The following is a 9,366-nucleotide window of genomic DNA, read 5'->3' as shown; positions in this document are numbered from 1 at the left end:
CGTGACCGTCAGCAGAATATAGACTAGGGAAGCAGACACACGACGACCATAGGAATGGTGTATGGCTTCATGCCACCTGATTCCAGCGTAGGGCTGAGCAACTGCATCTGCCGAGGCCCGTTAGCTCAGTTGGTTAGAGCGTCGTGCTAATAACGCGAAGGTCGTGGGTTCGATCCCCCCACGGGCCACTTCTCTTTTACTACTGCGAAAAGGCAGCGCCGATTTCAGCTGGCGAGTGTGATGACCAAATGATCATCACCCTGCGTGGAAGTTGACAGAGGATCCGAACCCGACTCGTCGGGAAGCACTACAGCATTCACTCGGCAATGGCCATAATATCTTGAATACACTGGTTAGAGAAAATGAAAGAAAATGTCCGATTGCCGATGCGTAACAACTTTGGCCCTTGTCAGTACTTGGGCGGGTGAGCGCATGGGAACACAGGGCACTATTGGCAGTTTTACTTCCTATTTTTGTTTCTCCTTTGTTTTCGGAGCTACAGCCCGATTCGGCCAGGGAGACGCCACCGTGAAATGAAGGGGGCGTGCTGTGTGTCCATCGCCTCGCCTCGCCTCTCCTTACCTCTCTCAGTCGTTTCTCGTGCTTGTCGTTTTGATATAGGCCGATTTGAGAGCGTCAGCTCTCGCGTCAGCTGAGCAAAGTCGAGACAAGTCGAGACACACTAAGGGCTGGTATGCAGCGAGTAAGAGGGCGAAAAAACAATAGTTTAAGAGCGCGTGGCAAAAGTACTCATACGCGAAATTAAAAGCCTGCTGCGGTGGCCGGGAATCGAACCCGGATCAACTGCTTGGAAGGCAACTATGCTGACCATTACACCACGACCGCACAAGCGAGCGCCCCGCCACCGCGCTGAGTCGGCTTCCCGCCTGTCGGCAGCGGCCGAAGGTGATCGTACCCGGCAGGCGCATTTCGAGGCAGGCTAGGGGAGCACATCCAGACGCATTCGGACAGCGTATCCGCGCACATTTCGCATCCTTTGGCAAGAGTCGGCGCCGGCGACGCAAGAGTACGCAGAGGACCGCGTTCTGGCGGCATCTTTAAGCAGTGCAGTGCAGGATTCAGCGTCTGCAGCATCTTCTCCACAGAATGCTACGGCGCTTGACGGCAGTCCCACTTTCCCTTGAGACATCTGCTCGGGAAGCAGCGTGAAGGTACCGCTGGCCCGAGCATCGGTGGTTCAGTGGTAGAATGCTCGCCTGCCACGCGGGCGGCCCGGGTTCGATTCCCGGCCGATGCATCATTTTGTTTTTTCTCCGGTAGGGGTGCTGCGTGTCTTTCGCACTCGAACTGCGTGAGCCATGAGAATGAACCGCGGGATTCCGTATGGAAAGAACCAATCATGCAGCGCGGACGACTGCTCGTTTGGACTCCTGCGTGCTATTGTACATACTGGCGTCGGCCTAGCATCGCAAGTTGCCTGCCGCGCCGTGAATGCACGTGTAGCAACAGAAAAAATGAGCCAGGGAGTGCAGACTCTCTACCACTTGTATTCGATACTTACCAAGATTCCAGAAGGTCTAACGATCGCCTGCCTCGGTAGCGCAGTAGGCAGCGCGTAAGTCTCATAATCTTAAGGTCGTGAGTTCGATCCACACCCGGGGCATCTAATTTTCTGTGACTGAAGGTGGTGCTGTTGCTAGGGCGCCAACTTATTTCTTGTTTGTTATCCACAACGTTTCAACGCTTCAGCGGGAAAATGTTTACTTCCTGTTATTGCTACATACAGCTTCCCTATTCCTCTTCTCCCAGCAGAGCATGAAGCCAAAAGCATTGCTCTGCGACGTTTGAGGTGCGCGCCTTGCCAGTCAGTATGTGCAAAGATGCTCGCAAAGAGAGCGACAATGCGACAAGCGACCGTACGAACGGTCGAATGAAACGGCCGCATCCGGTGTGGTCTAGTGGCTAGGATACCTGGCTTTCACCCAGGAGGCCCGGGTTCGATTCCCGGTACCGGAACGGAATTTTTTCCACACGAATCGTGACAAGTTTGAGCTGTCCGAGCGGCCGTTTCCCGTCCTGCTCGCAATATAGCTACTGTTTCGTGACCGTCAGCAGAATATAGACTAGGGAAGCAGACACACGACGACCATAGGAATGGTGTATGGCTTCATGCCACCTGATTCCAGCGTAGGGCTGAGCAACTGCATCTGCCGAGGCCCGTTAGCTCAGTTGGTTAGAGCGTCGTGCTAATAACGCGAAGGTCGTGGGTTCGATCCCCCCACGGGCCACTTCTCTTTTACTACTGCGAAAAGGCAGCGCCGATTTCAGCTGGCGAGTGTGATGACCAAATGATCATCACCCTGCGTGGAAGTTGACAGAGGATCCGAACCCGACTCGTCGGGAAGCACTACAGCATTCACTCGGCAATGGCCATAATATCTTGAATACACTGGTTAGAGAAAATGAAAGAAAATGTCCGATTGCCGATGCGTAACAACTTTGGCCCTTGTCAGTACTTGGGCGGGTGAGCGCATGGGAACACAGGGCACTATTGGCAGTTTTACTTCCTATTTTTGTTTCTCCTTTGTTTTCGGAGCTACAGCCCGATTCGGCCAGGGAGACGCCACCGTGAAATGAAGGGGGCGTGCTGTGTGTCCATCGCCTCGCCTCGCCTCTCCTTACCTCTCTCAGTCGTTTCTCGTGCTTGTCGTTTTGATATAGGCCGATTTGAGAGCGTCAGCTCTCGCGTCAGCTGAGCAAAGTCGAGACAAGTCGAGACACACTAAGGGCTGGTATGCAGCGAGTAAGAGGGCGAAAAAACAATAGTTTAAGAGCGCGTGGCAAAAGTACTCATACGCGAAATTAAAAGCCTGCTGCGGTGGCCGGGAATCGAACCCGGATCAACTGCTTGGAAGGCAACTATGCTGACCATTACACCACGACCGCACAAGCGAGCGCCCCGCCACCGCGCTGAGTCGGCTTCCCGCCTGTCGGCAGCGGCCGAAGGTGATCGTACCCGGCAGGCGCATTTCGAGGCAGGCTAGGGGAGCACATCCAGACGCATTCGGACAGCGTATCCGCGCACATTTCGCATCCTTTGGCAAGAGTCGGCGCCGGCGACGCAAGAGTACGCAGAGGACCGCGTTCTGGCGGCATCTTTAAGCAGTGCAGTGCAGGATTCAGCGTCTGCAGCATCTTCTCCACAGAATGCTACGGCGCTTAACGGCAGTCCCACTTTCCCTTGAGACATCTGCTCGGGAAGCAGCGTGAAGGTACCGATGGCCCGAGCATCGGTGGTTCAGTGGTAGAATGCTCGCCTGCCACGCGGGCGGCCCGGGTTCGATTCCCGGCCGATGCATCATTTTGTTTTTTCTCCGGTAGGGGTGCTGCGTGTCTTTCGCACTCGAACTGCGTGAGCCATGAGAATGAACCGCGGGATTCCGTATGGAAAGAACCAATCATGCAGCGCGGACGACTGCTCGTTTGGACTCCTGCGTGCTATTGTACATACTGGCGTCGGCCTAGCATCGCAAGTTGCCTGCCGCGCCGTGAATGCACGTGTAGCAACAGAAAAAATGAGCCAGGGAGTGCAGACTCTCTACCACTTGTATTCGATACTTACCAAGATTCCAGAAGGTCTAACGATCGCCTGCCTCGGTAGCGCAGTAGGCAGCGCGTAAGTCTCATAATCTTAAGGTCGTGAGTTCGATCCACACCCGGGGCATCTAATTTTCTGTGACTGAAGGTGGTGCTGTTGCTAGGGCTCCAACTTATTTCTTGTTTGTTATCCACAACGTTTCAACGCTTCAGCGGGAAAATGTTTACTTCCTGTTATTGCTACATACAGCTTCCCTATTCCTCTTCTCCCAGCACAGCATGAAGCCAAAAGCATTGCTCTGCGACGTTTGAGGTGCGCGCCTTGCCAGTCAGTATGTGCAAAGATGCTCGCAAAGAGAGCGACAATGCGACAAGCGACCGTACGAACGGTCGAATGAAACGGCCGCATCCGGTGTGGTCTAGTGGCTAGGATACCTGGCTCTCACCCAGGAGGCCCGGGTTCGATTCCCGGTACCGGAACGGAATTTTTTCCACACGAATCGTGACAAGTTTGAGCTGTCCGAGCGGCCGTTTCCCGTCCTGCTCGCAATATAGCTACTGTTTCGTGACCGTCAGCAGAATATAGACTAGGGAAGCAGACACACGACGACCATAGGAATGGTGTATGGCTTCATGCCACCTGATTCCAGCGTAGGGCTGAGCAACTGCATCTGCCGAGGCCCGTTAGCTAAGTTGGTTAGAGCGTCGTGCTAATAACGCGAAGGTCGTGGGTTCGATCCCCCCACGGGCCACTTCTCTTTTACTACTGCGAAAAGGCAGCGCCGATTTCAGCTGGCGAGTGTGATGACCAAATGATCATCACCCTGCGTGGAAGTTGACAGAGGATCCGAACCCGACTCGTCGGGAAGCACTACAGCATTCACTCGGCAATGGCCATAATATCTTGAATACACTGGTTAGAGAAAATGAAAGAAAATGTCCGATTGCCGATGCGTAACAACTTTGGCCCTTGTCAGTACTTGGGCGGGTGAGCGCATGGGAACACAGGGCACTATTGGCAGTTTTACTTCCTATTTTTGTTTCTCCTTTGTTTTCGGAGCTACAGCCCGATTCGGCCAGGGAGACGCCACCGTGAAATGAAGGGGGCGTGCTGTGTGTCCATCGCCTCGCCTCGCCTCTCCTTACCTCTCTCAGTCGTTTCTCGTGCTTGTCGTTTTGATATAGGCCGATTTGAGAGCGTCAGCTCTCGCGTCAGCTGAGCAAAGTCGAGACAAGTCGAGACACACTAAGGGCTGGTATGCAGCGAGTAAGAGGGCGAAAAAACAATAGTTTAAGAGCGCGTGGCAAAAGTACTCATACGCGAAATTAAAAGCCTGCTGCGGTGGCCGGGAATCGAACCCGGATCAACTGCTTGGAAGGCAACTATGCTGACCATTACACCACGACCGCACAAGCGAGCGCCCCGCCACCGCGCTGAGTCGGCTTCCCGCCTGTCGGCAGCGGCCGAAGGTGATCGTACCCGGCAGGCGCATTTCGAGGCAGGCTAGGGGAGCACATCCAGACGCATTCGGACAGCGTATCCGCGCACATTTCGCATCCTTTGGCAAGAGTCGGCGCCGGCGACGCAAGAGTACGCAGAGGACCGCGTTCTGGCGGCATCTTTAAGCAGTGCAGTGCAGGATTCAGCGTCTGCAGCATCTTCTCCACAGAATGCTACGGCGCTTGACGGCAGTCCCACTTTCCCCTGAGACATCTGCTCGGGAAGCAGCGTGAAGGTACCGCTGGCCCGAGCATCGGTGGTTCAGTGGTAGAATGCTCGCCTGCCACGCGGGCGGCCCGGGTTCGATTCCCGGCCGATGCATCATGTTGTTTTTTCTCCGGTAGGGGTGCTGCGTGTCTTTCGCACTCGAACTGCGTGAGCCATGAGAATGAACCGCGGGATTCCGTATGGAAAGAACCAATCATGCAGCGCGGACGACTGCTCGTTTGGACTCCTGCGTGCTATTGTACATACTGGCGTCGGCCTAGCATCGCAAGTTGCCTGCCGCGCCGTGAATGCACGTGTAGCAACAGAAAAAATGAGCCAGGGAGTGCAGACTCTCTACCACTTGTATTCGATACTTACCAAGATTCCAGAAGGTCTAACGATCGCCTGCCTCGGTAGCGCAGTAGGCAGCGCGTAAGTCTCATAATCTTAAGGTCGTGAGTTCGATCCACACCCGGGGCATCTAATTTTCTGTGACTGAAGGTGGTGCTGTTGCTAGGGCGCCAACTTATTTCTTGTTTGTTATCCACAACGTTTCAACGCTTCAGCGGGAAAATGTTTACTTCCTGTTATTGCTACATACAGCTTCCCTATTCCTCTTTTCCCAGCACAGCATGAAGCCAAAAGCATTGCTCTGCGACGTTTGAGGTGCGCGCCTTGCCAGTCAGTATGTGCAAAGATGCTCGCAAAGAGAGCGACAATGCGACAAGCGACCGTACGAACGGTCGAATGAAACGGCCGCATCCGGTGTGGTCTAGTGGCTAGGATACCTGGCTTTCACCCAGGAGGCCCGGGTTCGATTCCCGGTACCGGAACGGAATTTTTTCCACACGAATCGTGACAAGTTTGAGCTGTCCGAGCGGCCGTTTCCCGTCCTGCTCGCAATATAGCTACTGTTTCGTGACCGTCAGCAGAATATAGACTAGGGAAGCAGACACACGACGACCATAGGAATGGTGTATGGCTTCATGCCACCTGATTCCAGCGTAGGGCTGAGCAACTGCATCTGCCGAGGCCCGTTAGCTCAGTTGGTTAGAGCGTCGTGCTAATAACGCGAAGGTCGTGGGTTCGATCCCCCCACGGGCCACTTCTCTTTTACTACTGCGAAAAGGCAGCGCCGATTTCAGCTGGCGAGTGTGATGACCAAATGATCATCACCCTGCGTGGAAGTTGACAGAGGATCCGAACCCGACTCGTCGGGAAGCACTACAGCATTCACTCGGCAATGGCCATAATATCTTGAATACACTGGTTAGAGAAAATGAAAGAAAATGTCCGATTGCCGATGCGTAACAACTTTGGCCCTTGTCAGTACTTGGGCGAGTGAGCGCATGGGAACACAGGGCACTATTGGCAGTTTTACTTCCTATTTTTGTTTCTCCTTTGTTTTCGGAGCTACAGCCCGTTTCGGCCAGGGAGACGCCACCGTGAAATGAAGGGGGCGTGCTGTGTGTCCATCGCCTCGCCTCGCCTCTCCTTACCTCTCTCAGTCGTTTCTCGTGCTTGTCGTTTTGATATAGGCCGATTTGAGAGCGTCAGCTCTCGCGTCAGCTGAGCAAAGTCGAGACAAGTCGAGACACACTAAGGGCTGGTATGCAGCGAGTAAGAGGGCGAAAAAACAATAGTTTAAGAGCGCGTGGCAAAAGTACTCATACGCGAAATTAAAAGCCTGCTGCGGTGGCCGGGAATCGAACCCGGATCAACTGCTTGGAAGGCAACTATGCTGACCATTACACCACGACCGCACAAGCGAGCGCCCCGCCACCGCGCTGAGTCGGCTTCCCGCCTGTCGGCAGCGGCCGAAGGTGATCGTACCCGGCAGGCGCATTTCGAGGCAGGCTAGGGGAGCACATCCAGACGCATTCGGACAGCGTATCCGCGCACATTTCGCATCCTTTGGCAAGAGTCGGCGCCGGCGACGCAAGAGTACGCAGAGGACCGCGTTCTGGCGGCATCTTTAAGCAGTGCAGTGCAGGATTCAGCGTCTGCAGCATCTTCTCCACAGAATGCTACGGCGCTTGACGGCAGTCCCACTTTCCCCTGAGACATCTGCTCGGGAAGCAGCGTGAAGGTACCGCTGGCCCGAGCATCGGTGGTTCAGTGGTAGAATGCTCGCCTGCCACGCGGGCGGCCCGGGTTCGATTCCCGGCCGATGCATCATGTTGTTTTTTCTCCGGTAGGGGTGCTGCGTGTCTTTCGCACTCGAACTGCGTGAGCCATGAGAATGAACCGCGGGATTCCGTATGGAAAGAACCAATCATGCAGCGCGGACGACTGCTCGTTTGGACTCCTGCGTGCTATTGTACATACTGGCGTCGGCCTAGCATCGCAAGTTGCCTGCCGCGCCGTGAATGCACGTGTAGCAACAGAAAAAATGAGCCAGGGAGTGCAGACTCTCTACCACTTGTATTCGATACTTACCAAGATTCCAGAAGGTCTAACGATCGCCTGCCTCGGTAGCGCAGTAGGCAGCGCGTAAGTCTCATAATCTTAAGGTCGTGAGTTCGATCCACACCCGGGGCATCTAATTTTCTGTGACTGAAGGTGGTGCTGTTGCTAGGGCGCCAACTTATTTCTTGTTTGTTATCCACAACGTTTCAACGCTTCAGCGGGAAAATGTTTACTTCCTGTTATTGCTACATACAGCTTCCCTATTCCTCTTCTCCCAGCACAGCATGAAGCCAAAAGCATTGCTCTGCGACGTTTGAGGTGCGCGCCTTGCCAGTCAGTATGTGCAAAGATGCTCGCAAAGAGAGCGACAATGCGACAAGCGACCGTACGAACGGTCGAATGAAACGGCCGCATCCGGTGTGGTCTAGTGGCTAGGATACCTGGCTTTCACCCAGGAGGCCCGGGTTCGATTCCCGGTACCGGAACGGAATTTTTTCCACACGAATCGTGACAAGTTTGAGCTGTCCGAGCGGCCGTTTCCCGTCCTGCTCGCAATATAGCTACTGTTTCGTGACCGTCAGCAGAATATAGACTAGGGAAGCAGACACACGACGACCATAGGAATGGTGTATGGCTTCATGCCACCTGATTCCAGCGTAGGGCTGAGCAACTGCATCTGCCGAGGCCCGTTAGCTCAGTTGGTTAGAGCGTCGTGCTAATAACGCGAAGGTCGTGGGTTCGATCCCCCCACGGGCCACTTCTCTTTTACTACTGCGAAAAGGCAGCGCCGATTTCAGCTGGCGAGTGTGATGACCAAATGATCATCACCCTGCGTGGAAGTTGACAGAGGATCCGAACCCGACTCGTCGGGAAGCACTACAGCATTCACTCGGCAATGGCCATAATATCTTGAATACACTGGTTAGAGAAAATGAAAGAAAATGTCCGATTGCCGATGCGTAACAACTTTGGCCCTTGTCAGTACTTGGGCGAGTGAGCGCATGGGAACACAGGGCACTATTGGCAGTTTTACTTCCTATTTTTGTTTCTCCTTTGTTTTCGGAGCTACAGCCCGTTTCGGCCAGGGAGACGCCACCGTGAAATGAAGGGGGCGTGCTGTGTGTCCATCGCCTCGCCTCGCCTCTCCTTACCTCTCTCAGTCGTTTCTCGTGCTTGTCGTTTTGATATAGGCCGATTTGAGAGCGTCAGCTCTCGCGTCAGCTGAGCAAAGTCGAGACAAGTCGAGACACACTAAGGGCTGGTATGCAGCGAGTAAGAGGGCGAAAAAACAATAGTTTAAGAGCGCGTGGCAAAAGTACTCATACGCGAAATTAAAAGCCTGCTGCGGTGGCCGGGAATCGAACCCGGATCAACTGCTTGGAAGGCAACTATGCTGACCATTACACCACGACCGCACAAGCGAGCGCCCCGCCACCGCGCTGAGTCGGCTTCCCGCCTGTCGGCAGCGGCCGAAGGTGATCGTACCCGGCAGGCGCATTTCGAGGCAGGCTAGGGGAGCACATCCAGACGCATTCGGACAGCGTATCCGCGCACATTTCGCATCCTTTGGCAAGAGTCGGCGCCGGCGACGCAAGAGTACGCAGAGGACCGCGTTCTGGCGGCATCTTTAAGCAGTGCAGTGCAGGATTCAGCGTCTGCAGCATCTTCTCCACAGAATGCTACGGCGCTTG

General features: G+C 54.5%; 22 non-coding genes across 22 annotated transcripts; 17 read left to right on the top strand and 5 right to left on the bottom strand.

Moving 5' to 3' along the window:
• Window positions 1–114: 114 nt before the first annotated feature.
• Trnai-aau (transfer RNA isoleucine (anticodon AAU)) lies at window positions 115–188 on the top strand. The gene has a single exon. It is a non-coding gene; the product is annotated as a tRNA-Ile (tRNA).
• A 586-nt stretch (window positions 189–774) lies between these two features.
• Trnag-ucc (transfer RNA glycine (anticodon UCC)) lies at window positions 775–846 on the bottom strand. The gene has a single exon. It is a non-coding gene; the product is annotated as a tRNA-Gly (tRNA).
• A 341-nt stretch (window positions 847–1,187) lies between these two features.
• Trnag-gcc (transfer RNA glycine (anticodon GCC)) lies at window positions 1,188–1,258 on the top strand. The gene has a single exon. It is a non-coding gene; the product is annotated as a tRNA-Gly (tRNA).
• Window positions 1,259–1,551: 293 nt separating this feature from the next.
• On the top strand, window positions 1,552–1,624 carry Trnam-cau (transfer RNA methionine (anticodon CAU)). The gene has a single exon. It is a non-coding gene; the product is annotated as a tRNA-Met (tRNA).
• A 281-nt stretch (window positions 1,625–1,905) lies between these two features.
• Window positions 1,906–1,977, top strand: Trnae-uuc (transfer RNA glutamic acid (anticodon UUC)). Its single transcript has one exon. It is a non-coding gene; the product is annotated as a tRNA-Glu (tRNA).
• A 198-nt stretch (window positions 1,978–2,175) lies between these two features.
• Trnai-aau (transfer RNA isoleucine (anticodon AAU)) lies at window positions 2,176–2,249 on the top strand. The gene has a single exon. It is a non-coding gene; the product is annotated as a tRNA-Ile (tRNA).
• A 586-nt stretch (window positions 2,250–2,835) lies between these two features.
• On the bottom strand, window positions 2,836–2,907 carry Trnag-ucc (transfer RNA glycine (anticodon UCC)). Its single transcript has one exon. It is a non-coding gene; the product is annotated as a tRNA-Gly (tRNA).
• Window positions 2,908–3,248: 341 nt separating this feature from the next.
• Window positions 3,249–3,319, top strand: Trnag-gcc (transfer RNA glycine (anticodon GCC)). Its single transcript has one exon. It is a non-coding gene; the product is annotated as a tRNA-Gly (tRNA).
• A 293-nt stretch (window positions 3,320–3,612) lies between these two features.
• On the top strand, window positions 3,613–3,685 carry Trnam-cau (transfer RNA methionine (anticodon CAU)). The gene has a single exon. It is a non-coding gene; the product is annotated as a tRNA-Met (tRNA).
• Window positions 3,686–3,966: 281 nt separating this feature from the next.
• Trnae-cuc (transfer RNA glutamic acid (anticodon CUC)) lies at window positions 3,967–4,038 on the top strand. The gene has a single exon. It is a non-coding gene; the product is annotated as a tRNA-Glu (tRNA).
• Window positions 4,039–4,236: 198 nt separating this feature from the next.
• On the top strand, window positions 4,237–4,310 carry Trnai-aau (transfer RNA isoleucine (anticodon AAU)). Its single transcript has one exon. It is a non-coding gene; the product is annotated as a tRNA-Ile (tRNA).
• Window positions 4,311–4,896: 586 nt separating this feature from the next.
• On the bottom strand, window positions 4,897–4,968 carry Trnag-ucc (transfer RNA glycine (anticodon UCC)). Its single transcript has one exon. It is a non-coding gene; the product is annotated as a tRNA-Gly (tRNA).
• Window positions 4,969–5,309: 341 nt separating this feature from the next.
• Trnag-gcc (transfer RNA glycine (anticodon GCC)) lies at window positions 5,310–5,380 on the top strand. Its single transcript has one exon. It is a non-coding gene; the product is annotated as a tRNA-Gly (tRNA).
• A 293-nt stretch (window positions 5,381–5,673) lies between these two features.
• On the top strand, window positions 5,674–5,746 carry Trnam-cau (transfer RNA methionine (anticodon CAU)). Its single transcript has one exon. It is a non-coding gene; the product is annotated as a tRNA-Met (tRNA).
• Window positions 5,747–6,027: 281 nt separating this feature from the next.
• Trnae-uuc (transfer RNA glutamic acid (anticodon UUC)) lies at window positions 6,028–6,099 on the top strand. The gene has a single exon. It is a non-coding gene; the product is annotated as a tRNA-Glu (tRNA).
• Window positions 6,100–6,297: 198 nt separating this feature from the next.
• Window positions 6,298–6,371, top strand: Trnai-aau (transfer RNA isoleucine (anticodon AAU)). The gene has a single exon. It is a non-coding gene; the product is annotated as a tRNA-Ile (tRNA).
• A 586-nt stretch (window positions 6,372–6,957) lies between these two features.
• On the bottom strand, window positions 6,958–7,029 carry Trnag-ucc (transfer RNA glycine (anticodon UCC)). Its single transcript has one exon. It is a non-coding gene; the product is annotated as a tRNA-Gly (tRNA).
• Window positions 7,030–7,370: 341 nt separating this feature from the next.
• On the top strand, window positions 7,371–7,441 carry Trnag-gcc (transfer RNA glycine (anticodon GCC)). Its single transcript has one exon. It is a non-coding gene; the product is annotated as a tRNA-Gly (tRNA).
• A 293-nt stretch (window positions 7,442–7,734) lies between these two features.
• Trnam-cau (transfer RNA methionine (anticodon CAU)) lies at window positions 7,735–7,807 on the top strand. Its single transcript has one exon. It is a non-coding gene; the product is annotated as a tRNA-Met (tRNA).
• Window positions 7,808–8,088: 281 nt separating this feature from the next.
• Window positions 8,089–8,160, top strand: Trnae-uuc (transfer RNA glutamic acid (anticodon UUC)). The gene has a single exon. It is a non-coding gene; the product is annotated as a tRNA-Glu (tRNA).
• Window positions 8,161–8,358: 198 nt separating this feature from the next.
• On the top strand, window positions 8,359–8,432 carry Trnai-aau (transfer RNA isoleucine (anticodon AAU)). The gene has a single exon. It is a non-coding gene; the product is annotated as a tRNA-Ile (tRNA).
• A 586-nt stretch (window positions 8,433–9,018) lies between these two features.
• On the bottom strand, window positions 9,019–9,090 carry Trnag-ucc (transfer RNA glycine (anticodon UCC)). The gene has a single exon. It is a non-coding gene; the product is annotated as a tRNA-Gly (tRNA).
• Window positions 9,091–9,366: the final 276 nt, after the last annotated feature.

Source organism: Schistocerca serialis, unplaced genomic scaffold, assembly GCF_023864345.2.
Source record: "Schistocerca serialis cubense isolate TAMUIC-IGC-003099 unplaced genomic scaffold, iqSchSeri2.2 HiC_scaffold_1344, whole genome shotgun sequence".
NCBI lineage: Eukaryota > Metazoa > Arthropoda > Insecta > Orthoptera > Acrididae > Schistocerca > Schistocerca serialis.
Note: the sequence above shows the minus strand (reverse complement) of the source record. Positions and strands in the feature narration are given on the sequence as shown.